The sequence below is a fragment of the Equus caballus genome, chromosome 15 (assembly GCF_041296265.1).
Source record: "Equus caballus isolate H_3958 breed thoroughbred chromosome 15, TB-T2T, whole genome shotgun sequence".
Classification (NCBI taxonomy): Eukaryota; Metazoa; Chordata; class Mammalia; order Perissodactyla; family Equidae; genus Equus; species Equus caballus.
Genome location: NC_091698.1, coordinates 95798784 through 95819038, shown reverse-complemented (window position 1 = coordinate 95819038; position 20255 = coordinate 95798784).

Genomic DNA, 20255 nt, shown 5'->3' with positions numbered 1-20255 from the left:
AGAGGGGTAAATCTAACAGGAAATTTACCCACCAAGGGTCGGTGAATAAGTATACCAGCCTACTCAATCTTCAGGGGAACAAGTTTGAGGCAGAACCCAAATTAAGACACAAAGTGATTACTTGTTAATATCTACATCAATTGCTTGATGTTGAAAAAGAATTGTTAAGAAATTATATGCCCCAAACTGAGAGTTTTGTACTTAAAGAGAAGAGTTTTATTGTGTGTTTTTATTATAAGGAAAATGGTCATGGGTTTGAGGCTGAAGTTTTATGCATTGTAATTTTCCCATTTTAATAAGAAGAAATAATATCCCAGTAAATACTGTTACAAATAAAAACTGATTATGAGAAAAAGATTGCTGATTATAAGTGGGAATTATGTATATTAAAAGGAATTAAGCAACAATGACTAAGAAGTATCTATTGCAGAAATGCAAGGATTTTTTTCCCTCCATTAGAAAGTGTATTAATATAATTTACACATTGACAGATTAAAGAAAAATTAAAAATTTTAATATTCAATGATGCTAAAAAGACAGTCAAAAATGTTCAATAGAAATCATTTTTTGAAAAATAAAAAAGAATTAGAAAAACAGAAATAGGTTATTTAATACCTGATATACATTCAAAAAGCTACATGTTCTTCCCAGAAATTATTAAACTACTACAATTTGTAGCAGAGTTTAGCAAGGTAGCTGGACACAAGGTTCATTAACAAGAGTTGACTGCAAATCTCCACACCTCAACTAAAAATGAGAAAATATAATCTGAAATAATAGATTTTTTTAACAGTGACAAAAATATAGGGTGCCTAATATTACATTTAACAAAGCACACAACGTTTCTCTAAGAACTAAGTTTAAAATTGTGTTCTTGGATAAGTCTTAGTATTATAAATATGTCTGTTTCTCAAAGTTAATCTATAGATTCAATACAGTTCTAATAAAAATCATGAAATTATAAAAATTACTGAAAAATATGAGAATACTGAAAATGTGGAAAAATGATATATTCATGAGAAGAAATCTTAATTTCTTAATATTATAATATACTATATGTCTATCTATATGTTCACTGTAAATGTCTAGTAGAACTCAGTAAATTAATCCTGAGTTCAAAAGAATGGGTAAATGGCCCAAAACAGTAACTTTGAATAAGAACAAAGAAGGGTTATATTCCACAGGTATCTGTCCTTTACCTATCCTGTTTAATTTTTTCCTTTCTTCACTAATAGCTTGGTTGAGGACATTACACTGGTGACATGTTGTCAAATTCACCTCTGGTGTATAGTCATGATTGTTAGGTCATCTGCCATACTACAGAGCCCAGATCCAAAATGCTTTTGACAGGTTTGAACAAGAAGTTATATTTCCTTGAAGTGTAACACAGAAAATGAAAAATTATACATCTGAGTCTAAAAATTCTATGCAAAATTATATAATAGGGCAATTTGATGGCTTTTCCAGTGTCTCTCAATTTCCAGGTTGGAAGCAGACGTAAAGGTCATATTACGTCTGCCATTTCTCATCATTCTGCACACAGTTCGATACTGCGTTCCCCAGGAGACAAGACACAATGGAAGTTCCAGTCAGTTACAAGCATCTTATTTCTGGTTTTTACCACTTTTTCTGTCCTGGATAACTGAGACATACAACCTAGATAAAAAATATGAAAGTCCTTTTTATCATGTTCTCTCCTGAAAAAGAACTCAGAATCATCCCTGAGACCCCACTTCTTGTCTGTGTCACACACAGCCCCTTCGCAGGTAGTTAGTGAGGCCTGAGCCCAAGAGAGAAAGAGCAAGAGTGAAAAAAATATACAGTGTAAGACAGAAAGACAAAGCTTAGGGAGACCCAAAGTTCCCTTGGACTGGACCAAATAAAGCTCTGAGTTTATCCTCCCCCAGATCTTTTAGCTTCTGGCACCTTTATTTCTTTTGTTTATGAGACTGAGCTGCAACATTTCTAGTTGCTCGTTGTGAAAAGAGCAAAGTGTAGCCCGCACCCTTACTCTGGGATGACAGGAAGTCTGATGGTTGAATTTTGCCAGGCAACAAGTCATTTGCCAGCGTGCAGAAGCTAGCTAAACGTTCATCTCTTCTTCCTGCAGAAACTGATATTCAGGAGGCTTTTTAACTAGACCAGATCGCTAAGAGCATTCATTTTTAGAATAATCTTTTGTAGTCATTTACAAATAGTGGTTTCTCCATTATCCACAAAATTGAGAAGTTCGGGTCTGGATGTGTTCTTGAAGAAGAGAATTTTTGGTTTGTAACAGCACAAAATTTTGCTACAGTCTTTTAATTTTAGTAATTTCCAAGCAGGTCTGTAGCAGCAAATTAAAGATTCCGTGCCTTCCCCACAATGCAAGCACTCCACCTCTGGCTTGGTGATGCTTCGTGTGGGTTATTAGACACTTCGTTAGAAAGTGGATGAACACAAGTGGGATATCATATTAAGTAAAATATATTCATTCACATTTTACTGTAAGTTTATTCGATTAAACTGCTTTAGACTTAGATGATACCGTTTAAGATTTCAATAAATAACTTGTTCAAGCACTGGAAAGAGTTTAAGCATTTGCAAGGAAATCTTTGCCTTACCTTTCAACACTCCCAAACCCAGCTCAGAAAGAAAGTAGGCTAGCCCACGATATATTTCATACCTATCTGGCCCCTGTTATTTATGTTCTCATAAACAAACTGGTGATAAAAGCTCAGGGATCTCACTTTAATAATGGTAATTCTGCAGGGGTTGGGGGGCACGTGCAAATTTCAACCTTTCATTACGCAGGTCAGACTGACATTTTAAACTCACTCAATGCCTACTTGAGGTTCCATGTATGCAAAATAGTAAAAAGGATTTAACTACTCATTTCTATGAATTTTTAAGCCTTAATTACACCTGTCTAGGTACTAAATATTATAAGAGTGGCACGTCTGGAAGCCATTACCTAAATTCTGTGCAGAAATGACTTCACTGGTTATTATTCAATATTAAACTCTAGGCTTTTAAGAGCTCAGCAGCCCTGGATTTGAATCCTGACTTTAACTTGACAAGGTCTCCTGTCTTAGGAATTTAACTTTATCTCAGTATGCCTTTATTAATTCAACTATAAAATTTCGAAAATAGTATATAGTTCTCCAGTATTATGGTGAGGATTAGGTAAAATTATACATCTAAAGTTCAAAGCAGAGTGTCTGGTACATAATATGCTCTTAAGTACGAATTCCATTCTAGGAAAGATTGCTATAGGAAAAGATCATTTGAAAAATATATGCCTCTCTAACTTTGGTAAACCCATAGCAGCAGACAGTATTTTATGTTACTCAATATCTACCATAAACTAATTCTAGTTTTAAATGAGAAGCAGTTTTCTTCCATTGTTTAGATAATAGAAACTTGCAAATCAATATTATTGTTCTGATTGGTTGTTTTCATTTCTTCCTAGATAGCCAGGAAGCTTAGAAATAAAAATTATGCTAAACTGTACCAAATGTCTCATCCCAAATTCTTTGCATCTTATTGTTCTCTTCCTTTTCAAGAACTCTTTGTTCTTTTCTCTTTGTTGTATCTAAGTATTCATTTTTGTAACCTGTCTCCTATTCTTTCTAACTTTAATCTTAACGTTACAAGTGGTATAATTTATACATATCAAAATAAATTTGCTTCTCATAGGGAATGGAAGTCCTGATGGAGAGAGAAGGAGAGGGGAGAACAAAGTAACATCATGTTGTATTGGTTGCTGGCTAGATTGGGAGCTACAGCTGGTAATATTGAAGAAACATGGGTCATGGTATTATAAGGCCTGAATGAATGTCCACGTGCTGCTTGACATCTTTGAGCCTCACAGAACTCCACAGGTCTAGCCATGAGTCCTCCTGCCTTCTCCAGATGTGCCCCCCACCACAGGAAAGGCTCCCCGCCTTGTAGACTGGACCAGCTGCACCCAATCCGGGCCACAACCCAGTGGGTTTCAGCTCCCTGCCAGCGTGAGAAATTATTGAAAAATCAATGACATCCTCCTGCAGGAACCAAGCATTACCTCACCCTTCTGTGACTACAAAGCCTGTGTCCCACATCCTGAGTGCAATCGGTGTGGCCCTGCATGGCGTGTGGTGTTCTCCTCCCCCATGCTATGAGTACTTGTGACTAGTAAACCACTCTCAGTTTCATCTGTCCATTTCAGGTACCATGTGTTTGGCTGTTGTACTGTTCAGGACACGTACCCGTCCTTCATCAGTAGGGTGAAAGGAGGCAGGCAGAAGAGCCATGAACGCTGGTGGGTCGGAAGGGGGTAGATAATGAACCGAGGGAGAGGTGAACTCTATTGGTATTCTTAATGCAGCCTTTTATATCCTCTTTCAAACAAATGTTGGTTTTGATAAAGCCAGTTCTTCGTCACCTTATTATTTCCTCTACTTGTTTGGAAGTTATGGTTTGAATTTTTATTACTTTAGTAACTGTTCTTAAGTTTTAACACATATAAGGTGACCTAGATTTTATTCCTATCTTCTGGGAAAAATAAAAAGATATACTAAAATTTTATACAGTTTGTGTAAAGAAGTATGATGTCTGCTTATTCATATATTGTTTCACATATGCAATATGATTTGTGAATAATATATAAGTGCTACATAAATATATGTAATTATATCATGATTAGTTATTTTTTCATAAATTCATTACTCTCACCTCTGCTTTTCCATTGTCTTCCTGAGTCCACTGGGTGCTTAGTTGTCTGACACTTGCACAGTCTTTGGACTCTGAACTACGTCCCCCTGTTTACTATCCATTGCTGGTTGTCCTATGATTCAGCACCCACTTACTAAGGAAAGTCTCTAATATGTTTCTTGACCAAAAGATATTTTTATCATTCTTATCATAGCTTTATCTTTTATCATAGCTTTATTGCTTTAGCATCTCAATTTACTGTTTTATTTTATCTGGAAGTATTTTGTTTTTGTTGGTTTCTGGGGCTAGAAGACTGATCCTGCAGAAATTAATAAAGCCATTTTAAGAGGAAATCAAAACTGGAGTTAGGAAATTTTGTGAAATACTTAGTGTCATTCTGAAATAAGGATCCAATCATTTAATTATTGAATGCCGTATATCACATCTTATGTGCCAAGCTCTGTTCTAAGTGCTAGGGAGAATACCGAGAAGATCCTGAAGATTAATTCTCAGTCCCATACTCCAACTCTCCTCTAATCTGCCTGAGGAATAGACACAGGCACATGTCATGGTAGTACAGCACAATTAGTATTATAATAGACACACATACTGGATGTTATCTGTGTGTTTCGAGGAGGTGAGAATAAGTGATTATCTCTACCTATGTGATAGAAAGTTGGAAAAAGCTTCATAGTGCAGTTAATCTTTGAATTGTGCCTTGAAGCGTTAATAAGGTTTAGTCAAGAGGAGGAGGAGAATAAAGAAATGCCAAAGTGGAGGGAAGACTAAGCAGAGGCAAGGGGCGATACATTCACTCGTTCACCAATTGATGGACTGGTTGACTGATTCAATGAGCACTAACCAAGGCCTCACTTTGGGCTAAATATTGTGTGAGGTAGTCATAGGAGAGACAAACTCTGCTTCCAGGAATGCCACATGTCATGGGGGAGGGGGATCATAGAACCATCAAGGTGCAGACAGCTAAGTGTAGGAATGCAGTCAGGCACAGACCTTCGAGGTGTTTGTGTGATGGTAGGGAATCTCCTGGAGCATCGCTAGTGTAGACAACCACTTTTTCCAATAATCAAAATAAAGGAAAAGATCGGAAGAGTCTAACTAAATCAGTCTTCTTGAACTCTAGCTTCCCAAGGCCTCTATTTTACCTCCTACCCCTTGACGATATTAAAAGTGCATTTCATTTGTCCTAAATTCGTCTCATTCCCCCTGTTTCTCTGAAGCGCTCTCAGTCATTCCACTTCACAGCCCTCTGTGTACTCATTTGCTGCTGGCGTCAGATTCGCCTTCAATCCTGAGTGACAGATTTGAGAAGGAACCCAATTAGAACCAAGTTAATGAGCCCTCCATGGGCTCCTCTAGTAGCCAAATGATGGGTTTTTTTCATCTTTTGAATTAAGAAAGACACTGTAAGTCAAGGAAGACTTTAGAATAAACAAGTGCTAATTGATTCATAAAGACACCTGTGCTCCTCAATCTATATTTGTTTATGTACTTTAATCTGATGTTGTTTAAAAGGTGCAAAGTGTTTTAAACATGCTAATTAGGTGCTATAAGAAAACAGACTCTCAATAAAACTAAGAATTAGCACTAGCAAGGGAAAAAACCTTCAAGGAACAAAGGAATTTTACAGCCTTTACCCTGGAGTATTTTTCATATGAAAAGACCATACAAAATATTCTTTTCCAAACTGCATTTACTATGATTCTATAGTAAAAGTGAGATATAGTCGTAGGGTGTTATTTGCAAATATTTACATATTTGAGTGAAAAATATTACTCAGTAAGTGAAAAGCCCTGAATTGTCATTTCAAAGTCCTAGAGTGTCTGTTGTGTGCCTTTTTTCTTGTACTGTTCCTGAGAAGCAGCTGTTAGAGGCTACATTTGATGCTAGAATAGCCAGCTGCAATGACAGGCCACTGGGACTCCAAGGTGACAATCGTTTTATTTTAGTTCTTTCTAAATGTGCAATGACTGCAGGAATCTCTAATAATGTGAATATTTAATAACCCATGATTACTATGTAGCCCTCTGCCTTTTATCCTCATCAGACACATAGACACCAGCTGTCTTTTTTTCATGAGAGATCTTCTATTATTGTGAATGAATAGTCTGTTGTTGGTAATGTGAACACTCACATTAACAGAGTTGCTTCCCACGCACAAGACCAGACAACCTTTTGGATTTGACCTAGGTGGGAAGGTGAAGCCAAAAATAACTCAATATTTGACACTAAGATATACCTTTTTAGACTTTCTCAATTCCTACTACAGCAATACCCTCTCCCACTCCAGAGTTGTGTACTTATTAAAACTATAGTAAGTAGAGAGCGTGCAAATATTTTCTTGCTTCTATTAGCCCACCCGAACTCTCATAGCTACCTAACTTCTAGCCACTTGGGGTTCAGAAAGATTTATAGCACTTGTATTAATCCCTATTCCTCCAAACCCCTTCTACACATTTCCCTTTCCAATAATTGCCTTTGTGTCTGTTGTGGATGCCATTTTCCAACTCTACCACAGGAGTTCTGGCTGACTTTGTTATGTTTCTGTAGCTTCTTCCAACATATCGCAATCATGCCATCATCAGCATTGCCATCTGTAGAATGGACATGCAGGCTTACTATTCTAGAAATACACAGAGACAATGGGACAGATGTATATGGCAGTTTTGCACAGTGGAAAGAAGATGTCATTTAAAGACAATTAGTTTGGGTTCATACAGAGATCCTGCAACATAAGGTCTTTTTTGTGAACAACACCAAAATGCTGGATTCTAGGTGCATTCCTAAGGTGTACAAAATGCCCAAGGCAGACAAAAATACATATTTCATGAAAAATATTAAAGTATATAGACTCAGATTAATATTATGGATTGACCCCAATTTACTCCCCATAGCATTCTTCAAAAAAGAGTTGACCCAAATGGAAATGCTCCTTAAAATAAAAAATAGCCTAACAAGTTACAGCATAAAACTTATGCATGTAAATCATGGAGAAAATGAAAAGAGTAAAGGAAATTAATACAAGGCAGCTATCACCTATCAGATGGAATTAAATAAAAAGTAGAGGAATAGTTCACGTGAAGTGTTTCATATAGCCTCAGAGATGTTAAGGAGAAGATCATTTACCTGAAGAAAAAAAATCAAAGAATAAAGTAAGGGAAGGATAGTCAATTTTTGGTGGAAGAGTTCAGGAAAATGAAGAGAAACATAAAACAAATACGGGGATGAAAGCCACATTAGAAGCAATAAATTTAAAATAAACTCACATCAATCAAGGAGAGTGGGTACAAGTTGAAAAAAACAATTAAAGTATAGTAGAGACAACAAAAGGCAGAATGACATAGTACTTACTGCTACATGGATGTAAGAGCAGACTGTCTGGGATCAAACCACATATCTACTGCTTGCCAGTCAAGTATCTTTGAACAAGTTATATTATCCTCTTGCATCTTAGCATCTTCATAGATAAAGTGGGAATAGTGATAAACCTACCTATCTGCACACTACACGTGATAGTGAATATGTGGAATTTAACACAATGTCTGACATGCAGTCAGAGCCTCACAGATGTTAGTTATTATACAAAAACGAGAACGAGACAAAAGAGATCCACAATATAGATAAAAGACATAACAAATAGAATTAAAAAATATTTCCTCAAATTAAGATTTTTGACTCTGAAGAATGAAAGGGCACATCTTATTCTAGGAAATTTTGATGTAAAAATCTCAACTCCATAGCTTATCCTGAGAAAGTTACTGAATTTCCATAATAAAAAAGAAAATTTCAGGCACCAGGCAGAAAGTGATGCGTAAAGCAAAAAAAAAAAAATCAGACTGACAGACTAACGTGTTTTTTTCATGCTTAATTTCAAATGCGTAAAACAATAGAACTTTACTTCAGAAGTCCTACAGAGAAAAGAGACCACGGCCTAAGAACGTCAGAACCAGTGGAGACACGCTTCAAATGTAAAGACAACACACAGAACAGAAAAAATAATTTTGAAGTTAACTTGTGTCTTGTGTCTTTTGCTTTGAATTTGTCCACCACATTATGGTTTCTCAATCTCTGTATATTTTAATCGATTTAAATATATTTCATAACAAAAGAAGAGCATTTTACACCTGGAAAAGAAGAGAATTTTGTCTGAACTTGGGAGTCCAAAATGCAATGACTTGTGCCTCAACTTTTACTAGTTTTGTGATCACGAGTAAAGCAAATAATCTGGCTGAGCCCCAGTTCTTCATCTGTCCTGGGCCGTGGTGCAGACCCACCAAATCTGGAATTGAAATATTTATGTAAACAGCTTACTCTGTAAGTGGTAAAGATTAGTCAGTTTCATTATTTCTGCTCAAACAGTGAGAAATAAAATAGGGAAAGATCTCAGATTATTCCTTCCCACAAAGAAATCATGTCAAGATAAAATATATCATACAAATAAAAGAAGAATCTTATGTTCTGTGCAATATGGTCAACTTTATCAAAAGTTTTTCCCTCATAGATAATATATCACTATTCTTTTTGAAGGCTTTTCCCCTTAAGGAGTTCCACTCTTCAAAATTCAGCATCCTGAGCCCTTTTCTTTCACACCAAACATCAAGAATATTCTAACCATCTACCCTTTTTTGGCATAAAAAAAAGATATCAAAAGAAATAAGAAACTGAGTTTCGATTATTTAGGTATAGTTTTCAAAAGAGCAGGACCTAAGTGAGTCCAAACCTTTAGGCATAGAAGCACCTTAATGGTGCCTCTAAAATCATAGAATTAATTACGCACCAAAGAAGGAAACTGCAAGCTCTATATGTTCTTTCACTTCCTCTTGCTCAATTTCCTACAACTGGATCCATTAAATTTCCAACTTACATTGCCACTCTAATCCTAGACCTTGACCAATTTTAACATGGGACATAAAATAGTGAAAAAGTATCTCTCTCACCTGCCCCAGGTAGATAGTCTTATAAAGGGTACAAAGACTATTATCATTTATTGAATGGCTACTGTGTGATGGGGATTTTACGTACCTTCTCTTCAATCTTGGCAGATAGTTTCAGTGTCCATCTCTCTGACGATGCACCTGAAATTCAGTTAATTTAAGCAACTTGTCAAGCAGCTGTCACTGCAGGTCAGCAGAGCAGGGGTCTAACTTCCATCCACCTGCCAGTGAATCTTGCATTCTTCCACTCTGCTTTATTACAGGTTAGATTTGACAGCGGTTCCATCACTTACTAGTGAGTGTACTTGAAAATAACTTAAAGTTTCTGAGTTGCATTTTCTTCACATGTACAACAGACTCTATAATAATACCTAAGTCATAGATAGATTATATTATATAATAATATTTATAATATTTTCCAGCTTTAATGAGGTATAGTGGACAAATAAAAATTGCAGTTAAAAAAAATTTTTTTTAATTGTAAAAAAAAATATTTACAGCCTCTTTGGAAGATAATTTGGTGGTTTCCTATAAACCTAAACATACTCTTGCCATGGAATCCAACAATCAAATTCCTTGTTATTTCTCCAAAGGAGTTGAAAACTTATGTCCACACAAAAATCTGTACATGGATGTTTCTAGTAGCCTTATTCATAATTGACAAAACTTGGAAATAACCAAGATGTCCTTCAGTAGGTGAATGGATAAATAAACTGGCATATCCAGACAATAGAATATTATGTAGCATTAAAAAGAAATGAGCTATCAAACCATGAAAAGACATGGAAGAGCTTAAATGCGTATCACTAAATGAAAGAAGCCAGTCTGAAAAGACTATACATAATGAGTGATTGCAACCATATGACATTCTGGAAACGGTAAAACTAATGACACAATAAAGATCAGTGGATATTAGGGGTCGGTGGGGGGAGAGATGATGAGGTAGAGCATAGAGAATTTTTAGGGCAGGGAATAATCTATATGATGCCATAATGATGGATATATGTCATCATAGATTTGTGCAAACCCCTGGAGCTCACGACACCAAGAGTGAGCCCTAATATAAACTATGGACTTTGGGTGATTATGATGTATCAATGTAGGTTCATCAATTGTAATAAATGCACCACCCTGGGGATGGGGGTGGGGGTGGGCAATGATAATAGAGAAGGCTATGCATGTGTAGGGGCAGGGAGTATATGGAAAAACCTCTCTATCTCCCCCTAAATTTCTCTATGAACCTTAAACTGATCTTAAAAAATAGTCTTAATTTAAAAAGTGTATATGTATTTAAAGCGTACAACCTAGTGTTTTGATAGACGTATACATTGTGAATGATAACTACAATCAAGCCAATTAACACATTCATCACCTGGTTACTTTCTGGGGGGTGTTTTGGTAGTGGTGAGAACACTTGAGATCCACGCTCTTAGCAAAGTATACAATACAGTATTATTAATTATAGTCACCATACTGTATATTAGATCTCCAGATCTTATCCATCCTACATAACTGAAATTTTATGACAAAGGGGGCAATTCATCAAGAGGATATAATAACTGTAAGTATATATGCACCTAACATCAGAGCCCCTAAATATATAAAGCAAATGCATATAATATTTAAGCACAGTTTCTTGCCCATATTAAGTGTTCAACAAATGTTAGCTGTTGTTTTTACTATTATTATTATTATTATCTTTACAGACTGATGTGAAAATTAAATGAGATAATAGTGTGATGTGCTAGGTAGGAAGGAAGAGACACTCAATACACAGTAGGTCCCTTCATGCTGACAAGGCCTACAAATGTGCAGGAGCTTAGCAGCCATTCATGAAGAGAGATTTTGCTGCTCAGCTTTTCCCCTGAGCCAGCCTTTGTAGCCGTGGCAGTTTGTTTAGTGTCTGGTCATCCCTAGGTAATAGTTCTCATACCAGGAATAGGTACCTTTTCCTAAAACCACATGCCAGAAATGGCAGAACATGGTACCTCACTTAGTCTCCACGTAGGTCATAGGAAACCACCAGCTAGAGAATCATCTGGCCTTGAGAGATGAATCTAGGAAAAGGAAAAAAGAAACACGTCCAATGTTCTCTCAAGTTGATTGTCAGTGTAGAATGATATTTTCTATTCTGTTGCTCCAAAACATTATTTAGAGAGAAAACTCATCCAGCCCCAGCTCTGTGAATAATACCAAATTAACTCCCTCTGATAATGCTCACATCTGTTAGCTCGTTAGAGACAAAGTTGAATGCTACTTGGAATCAGTGTTGGGCAAATGTTTGGATGAGACATGTAATCCTCCCAGATTGGTGGCTAATTTATCTTTGCCAATCTTTACTAGTTTCAGCTCAGCAAACAAGGATGCAGTATCTGGGCTGGCAGCCGGGAAATTCCCAGGAAAGTTCTGGTGTCCCAGCTGCCCTTCTGAAGATTTGGCAAGTTGGAGATAACTGGCAATAAGCCCGACTTCCAGAGCCCAGCTGTGCTGGGCATACATATAGACTGCAGATGGGGAGTTAAGCTGGAAGAGCTGAGGTTCCAGGACCTTACTGCTGGAGGTCAGAAGGAGGAGGGACGTGGAGCCCTGCCAGCTACTGTGTAGTGTGGACAATGACAGTTGACTCAAGCTCCTCACGTATGCATGCATCATGCAAAAAGAGGGAATTTATGTTTTGCTAAGGATTCAAAATGCCTTTTTTCTATATGCAAGGGAGAGGAGAGGAAAAGTCTGGTTGATGGTAAAATTTAGATGCTTTTCTTCGCTTCTTCAACTTCTCCTTTCCCATTTGTACTTCTCTCTCTCCCTCTGGTTCCCATTGTTCTTCTGCCTGGCTTCAGAAAAAGAGAGATTTTGTTGAGATTATGTAGAATAATTTAAATACCTCCGCTTGATAGTTTCATAGTCTATAAATTTAGGATTCTGAAATACTCAGAAGAAACTTTTCAGACAAGTAGGTCAAATAAAAAAGACAATATACCAAATGATGTGTGCTTTTATTTCCTCTCCAAAAAGCACACATGCACCTGGAGCTGCAGATGAGAGCAAGGTATCAAATTAAAGAAAAATAATATTAGAGTAAGACAGACACGTGTCTGCATTCTATAGTTGGGCAATGAACATGACTTTTCACAGCATTAGTTTCTTCATCTGTAAAATGGAAATGACAAAAATAGCTTTGCAGGATTGTTGTAAGGTTTATGTTAAATGTAAATTAAAAAGCGTGATGCCTAACACTCCTTTAAAATTTAGTGTGTTTTTCTACTACGGAAATTTTATTTTACGTCAATATGCTGTTACTGTTTTGTTGTTACTGTTACATAACTAGAGAATGAAAGGCTTTATCTCTTTCTAAAGAGATTTCAGTGTCAGTGAGGAAGAAAACTGTAAAGAAAAGGCAGAGCTTTATTTTACGTCATTGATACCATATCAAATAGTTATCCACCTCTACTTTGGCGGCTGTCACCCCCCGAAAAAACTACACCTATCTACATATCTATCTATCTGTCTATCTATCTATCTATCTATCATCCATCTTTCTATTCATCCAAAGCAACAACAGCCTTGCCAACATTATTCCCAGGAAGTATTCACATGAAAACTGAGAACAGGAGTTCAAATAGCCATGGGACTTCCTGGGGTTATTTTGAAATACTTTGCAATCACTCTTGGATACCAAAAATTGTGGTGATGGTCTGAAAAGTTTGGTACACAGCCCTGGTTTTCTCTTCTCTTTCTTCTCTCTCTCTCCCATTCCTCCTTCCCTCCCTCCTTCCCTTTTTTTTTTTTTTCAATTTAAGGTTTGAAAACCTTAGAAAAACTCAATAAATAAGAAATAACAAATCAAGAATAGTTTTATGCCAACTTTTAAGCTCACCCATCCACAATGAATTTGCTCTCTGATTATAGGATCTTCTGCTTTGCAATGTTGACATAAACAAATACATAAGACATAAGAAAATATCCATCCACTGATCCTGTAACCCAGTGAAAAGGGGCTGTGCTTGCTGCAATCTGGTGCCAATCAATTGCAAACAAGCCGGTGGTTGAGAAAGGAAAGTTTATACCATTAACCTGTCAAATTAGAAGATGGTGAACTAGTGTTCTAAAGAACCATCTTAAAATTATACGGAGTCTTGAGGCAGTTATATAGCGGAAATGCACAAGGGAGGGGGGTTTAGGAAAGTCAACCATCTAGTGTGACAGACTTCAAGATGCCACATTATCTCTTTCTCTCTCATTCGTGATGGGTACCAATGCAGAATTTTTTTTTTCTGGAGGTCATTATGTCCCTGAGGAACTCAGAGAACAGAGTTATCATCGTCTTATGGCAGCTGGGAGATATATGTAAGCAAGAGTCATAGAACTAGCAGATCATGTATATTGCAAAAGCCAGTGGTGCTTAATCGTCTAGGCCACATGCAAGCTAGAATGCATGCACAGAGACTAGTGAATTGGAGCCATATATAGTTACAATATTGCTTCCTTTGCCTAAGATGGATTCCCTCGTGCTAACTTAAGATCTAGCTGTTACAACTGGGGTCTCTCCTGTATAACTTATACAAGTGTTCATCTATAAGGGTTCACCGCATAGAGTGAGTTTCATGGTCCTGTAAGCTCAGAGCAAATATTGGAGTCTGGGGCTCTGTTGTGTTCTGTGGTGGATGTTAGATTCCTATAGCCCAAGGGAATACTGAGCAGACAGGGTAGAACTGACAGAACCTCCACTCAGTGTTGCCCACAGAGCATGGCAAATCAAGGCACACACGCCAGAACCTCATTTTTTCCAGAGCGGGCAGCTGTGTTCATGACAGCTGGACTAGAGGAAAGACAACAATATGGCAGATGGTGGTGGTTTTATCAGTTGGATCTAGAAAAATCACGATATGCATTATGGAGACAATCTTTCTCCCATGCCTACTACTGTAGACCTGAATAGGGGAAAAAACATGTTTGAGGAACATTTGGTAATGCTATTTCCTTCAAGGTCACCCTTAAAGTAATTATAGAAAGGCATCCTCTGTATGGGGGAGGGGCAGGGAGAGTTGGAGGGACTCTTCACATACACCTCTCAAACTCTTGCCACATAGCTGTGAGAGCCACATAAAATCTCACTTGAGATTGAATTTCACTTGAATTTCACTTGAGAAGAAACTACTGATAAGTTATCAGTGTAGCATGTGTTTCAAATGGAAAAAAAAAAGAGTTTGTGGATGTATATGGTACAGGGCAAGATCTTTAAAGATCAACTCAGTAGTAATCTCCATTCTCTACTTGCCTGTGAACTATCTACTCCAGGAGCTAGCTTGCACAGAGCCTGATTTATGGTAAGCATTAAACAAAAATTTGTTAAATGAATGATTATGAAGCATACTGGAATGTTGATTCCCTGATAATATCCTTTAGTTATTCCAATCTTTTTTACCCCCCGGTTATAGATAGAGCTAGAATTAGCTATGGATGTTATTGGTTCAGGTATCAATTTAATAATTTTTTAAATAATATTTTCCAATTTGAAAAGAATTAAAGATATTAGAGAAGTTCTTTAGATAAGTAAGAAAAACATGGAAAAGGATTGCTATTTTCAATATCTACTCTGGCTGGTCACTGCCCTAGAGTAGCTATTTTATAGACCGCAATCCATTTAAACCTCACAACAACTCAGCAAGCTAAAGGGTATCAAATGCTCAGGGGAGAAGAGGCCCCACCTGCAGCTCTGGTTGCTATTACATACACATTCTTTGAAAAAGTCATTCTTAATTTTATACATCTGGCAATGGAAAGGAGTTGACTTGTGGATATTATATTCTTAGAAAGTATGTTCTGTCTTCCTTTGACATTAATCATGAAATGGAATTTTAATTGCATGAAAATTTAGACCCTCCTGAATTCAAACTCTGTGAGTCTTCTAAATAGGAGTATAGAATCTTAGTGTTAAAAGGCTGAAAATCAGGAGATCTTTTTTGTACTTTAAACCCTGCCATAGGGATGTGTCTACATTTTTTTTACAGATAACTCTGTCTATCCTTACAGCAGATAAAGCTAACTTAGATAAAACATATAATTGAACACTTTAGTGGAGCTAAAAGTTCAAGTTTCTTATCTGTCAATCAAAACGGATTTGAGAATGGTTGTTGGAATCCAGTTGAATGAAATAAATCCAATCTGTCATATATATTCTAATGGGGGGGAAAACTGAAAGATAATGCCAAGAATAGCAAGTTAAAGCTATCTTCAGCTACCTTCACAGGCTGAATAGATCCCAAAATTATGTTTCCACTACCCAAGGAAAAAGCACTGTACTGAGCATCAGAAAGCTGGATTATTAAAACACCTTTACCTCTATCATGTTGCATGACACTGGTCCAGCTATCTTTCCTCAGTGAGTCTCAATTCTTTTCTCCACTGAATATTCCACATTAGTTCTGAGGCCTCTTTGAGTTCAGGCTCCATATGCTTTTATGCTGGGCCCAGAGCAGACATTTTAAGGAGTACAGCTGGTTTGAACATTCTGGAGATGAGACATAAATTAGGAAACACTAACTCCTTTAAAGCTTTCAATTAACTTAGATAAACTATGATTTGTCTAAATTTACCATAGTTTCAGGCTAGGTACCCCAGTCTGGACCATCTATTAATCCTTTAGAATATGTCATCCGCAGCATATATTTCAGAGAAAAAATATTCAAAAGACTCTAACCAGACAACAAGTGAATCAGAATTCAAGGTAGAAAAGAAGAGGGAAAGAGAAAATTAATAAGCAATAAATTTAGCAAACTACATATTTGTGTGTGTATATATAAATATAGGTATGTATGTGTTTGTGCATATTTATATGTATAAATATACACATATATGAATATATTTTAAGTATTAATAGATGATTTTATGTACTAAATCAGTATTATATAATTGATAATTAAATTGTGAGATGTTTTAAGTTCTTCAAGGGCAGGTTTTTTGTGAAATTTGTTCACTGATGTATCCACATCACTTAGCACCTTATCTGATACATAACAAGTATTCAATAAATATTATCAAATGGAAGAATAAAACGTATTTTGGAGAAATTCGATTAATAGTGTGATTTATCTAAGCAAAACCAAGAAGTATGTGTGATACCAAAACACATCAAAAATCTAGTTTAAAGTGGTAGATCACCGGCCTCAATTCTTCACCCGTCCTTACATCTGCACCCTCAACATGGCCTCATCTCATGCGGAATGTACTTTTCTTAATGATAAAGGGAGAATTCATCAGGATGACACATCAGTTACAAATGAGTATGTGCCTAATAACAAAGTACCAAAACATACGAAGCAAAGCTGATAATTTTAAAGGATGGAAGAGACAATTCCACAGACAGAGGAAGATATTTTAACACCCTTCTCTAAGCAATTGTTTAAATGATCACACATAAAAAAAAAAAAATCATTTGGACAAAGCTACCAATCCCCTTGATCTAATTGATATATGTAGAGGATTACATCCAACAACAGAAAAATGCACATTCTTTTCAATTGCTTGTGGTACATCACCAAGACAGATCATTTACTAGGCCAGGAAAAAATGCCAATACATTTAAAAAGAGTGAAATGAAGAGAACGTATTCTCTGACCACAGTGGAACTAAATTATAACTTGATTGAAATAAGCTATCTAGGACAATCTCAAATATTTTTAAACATGTTGTAAATGAGTCATGAATCAAAAGAACAACCAGAGAAGTGAGAAATATTTCTAACTGAATGATAGCAAAGATACAACACAAAAATATCGGTGCAATGCAGCTAAAACAGTGCACAGTACAAAACATAGCTTTACATTCTTATATTAGAAGAGAATATAGGTCTAAGACCAGTGGCCTCAGTTTTCACATTTTATAGAGAAAGTGAAAAAAGAAAAAAGTGAACGCAAGGTAAGTGAGGCCAAGAGAAGTAAGAGAAAGAAAATTACAAGGTAAGACAGGAATCAGAAAATAGAAAAAGACAGAATTCAGAATTTTACAAGCCCAAAAGCTGGTTCTTTGAAATGATCAACTAAACTGGCAAACTCCTAACTAATTTGATTAAGAAGAGGAGAAATGAAAGACTGGAGAGAGGGAGGAGGGAAGAATGGAGGGAAGGAAGGAGGGGGAGAAATGAGGAGAGATGACACAAATCACCAATCTCAGGAATTAAAGTAAGCTATTTATTAATACAGATCCTAGAGATTTTAAAAGTATGTTGAGTAAGGAAGATCATGAACCACTTTATGCCAACAAATATGGCAAAATAAAATGTATCAAAATTGATACAAGATGAAACAAAATCTGTTTAGTCTTGTAGCTATTAAATGAATTCAGAATCGGAAGCTTAGCCACAAAGAATTCTCTAGGCTCATATAATTTCACTGCTGAATTCTATCAAACAGTCAAAGAGGAAATAACAATAATCTTATGAAAACTTTTTTAGTGAATATGATTGAAGAGAGCATAAACCTAATACAAATTCCAACAAAGACATATCAAAAATAAAATTACAGATGAATATCCCTGAGACACATGGTCAAAAATTCTTAAATTTTATGTAGAATTTTGGATGTACAAAGCTGCATGCAAAAATATATTAAATGGATCTACCCTAAATATTAAACAAGAAGAGGGAATTTAGAGGAAGCAGCAGCATCTCTGTTAGTCATATGTTGCTGTAAAAAAAAGAGCCCAAAGTAAGAATTATTACTGTGTCTCTCATTTCTGGGGGCTGACCCAAATCTGCAGTAGTTCTTGCTTGGGATCTCTCATATGGCTGCAGTCAGATGCTGGCTGGAGGCTGCAGTCATCTGAAGGCTCTCCAGAGCATTATGTCCAAGATGATTGTTGCTCTCTGTCAGCTGGCTGTTGACTGGAGCACCTGCACAGAGCCTCTCCATTTGGATTGTGCTTCTCACAATAGAGAAGCTGGGTTTCCAGTGGGAGATTCCAAGAGCAAACGTTCCACGATGTAGCATGCAGAAACTGCCAAGCCAGCGAAGGGCTATGGCTGGAGCTGGCAAAGTGTCTCTCCATTGTGTTCTACTGTTCGGTGAAGTCATGGGTCCCACCCAGATTCAAAAGGTTGAAGAAATAGACTCTGCTTCTTAATGATGGATTAGCAAAGTAACATTGTAAGTCAATATTTCAGATGGGAGATATTGTTGCATGTATCTTTGGAAAGTAGAATCTGCCACATTTGTCTCTGTGGCCACAAAGAGTCACATTCTTCTCAGGTGCAAAACAAACTCACCCTCTGCCCACAAGAACTCAAAGTTTCATCTCATTATGGTATCAGCTCTGAGCCTAGTATCTCATCATTTAAATCCAGGTTCAGATGAGGGTCCCCAAGTGTGGTTCATCAGGTGTAGTTCTCCAAGCATAGTTTCCTCTTGATACAAAGAACTGTAAACTAACGAGACAAGTCATACGCTCCACTCCAACAGCTCTAGTATGAAATGAGGAGGAAAGGGTAGCCTAACAACAGTAGGCACTCTTGTTCAAAAGGAGGAAATTGGGAGGTACATAATATTATTCACTGGTCTATAGCAAATCTGAAATACAGATGGGCACATGCTACCACTTGCCCAATTTGGAAGCAGCCCTGCTCCTTCATGGCTCATTGTTCTAGTCTCTGGGATCTTCGCTCTAGTCTCTGAGTCATCCTTTTTTTCAATTACAAATGAGCTAAAGTTTTTCCATTTCCCTAGGAAATCAGCTAAAATATGTATCAGATTGTCAAGTAATATTCATACAAACAGAGAAACTTACCTGGTGTTGTGGGTTGAATAGAATTACCCCCAAATCCATACATTGAAATACTAATGCCCAGTACTCAGAATATGACCTTATATAGAAATAGGGTCATTGCAGATGCAATTAGTTAAGATGAGGCCACACGTCAGTAGGCCCCTAGTTCAAGATGATGCTGTCCATATAAAAACGGGAAATTTGGAGACAGGCTTATGCACAAGGAGAATGGCATGCGAACATGAAGGAAGGGATATGGGTGATGTATCTACAACCCAAGGAGTGCCAAAGATTTCCAGAAAATCATCAGAAGCTAGGAGAGAGGCAACGAATAAATTTTCTCACACAAGCCACAGAAGGAAGCAAACTTGTTGACACTTCAGACTTGGAGTTCTGGCCTCCAGAACTGTGAGACAATAAACGTCTATTGTTTACGCTGCTCGGTTTGTGGTATTTCATTATGGTAGACTTAAGAAATGAATGTACCTTGTATCAATCTTCAGTAATAATTTCAAGAATAGAGGTATCCAAAAGGCTCAGGGAAAGCAGAGAGACGATCTAAGACATCCCACCTTGCACCACAGGGCCTTCCTTCCCCTTTTAGATACTCATTCTATGTCTCAGAAAAATAGATGAGATCTCAAAGTGAGGTTGTACAGGTTATTATCTCACACAGCAGGGAGCATTTTGTTATGAACCATCTCCATTTTATAGTGCAAGGAGGTGTACAGCTTACATGACAATCTTCGAAGAGTCATACCTCTTTGAGTCTGAATTTATTTACTATAAATAATTCTTACTTTGGAACTTCTTAGAGATAACCACTGTTTCTCTTAGAAAATATTATTCATCAATTTCCCTGAAGTTCCC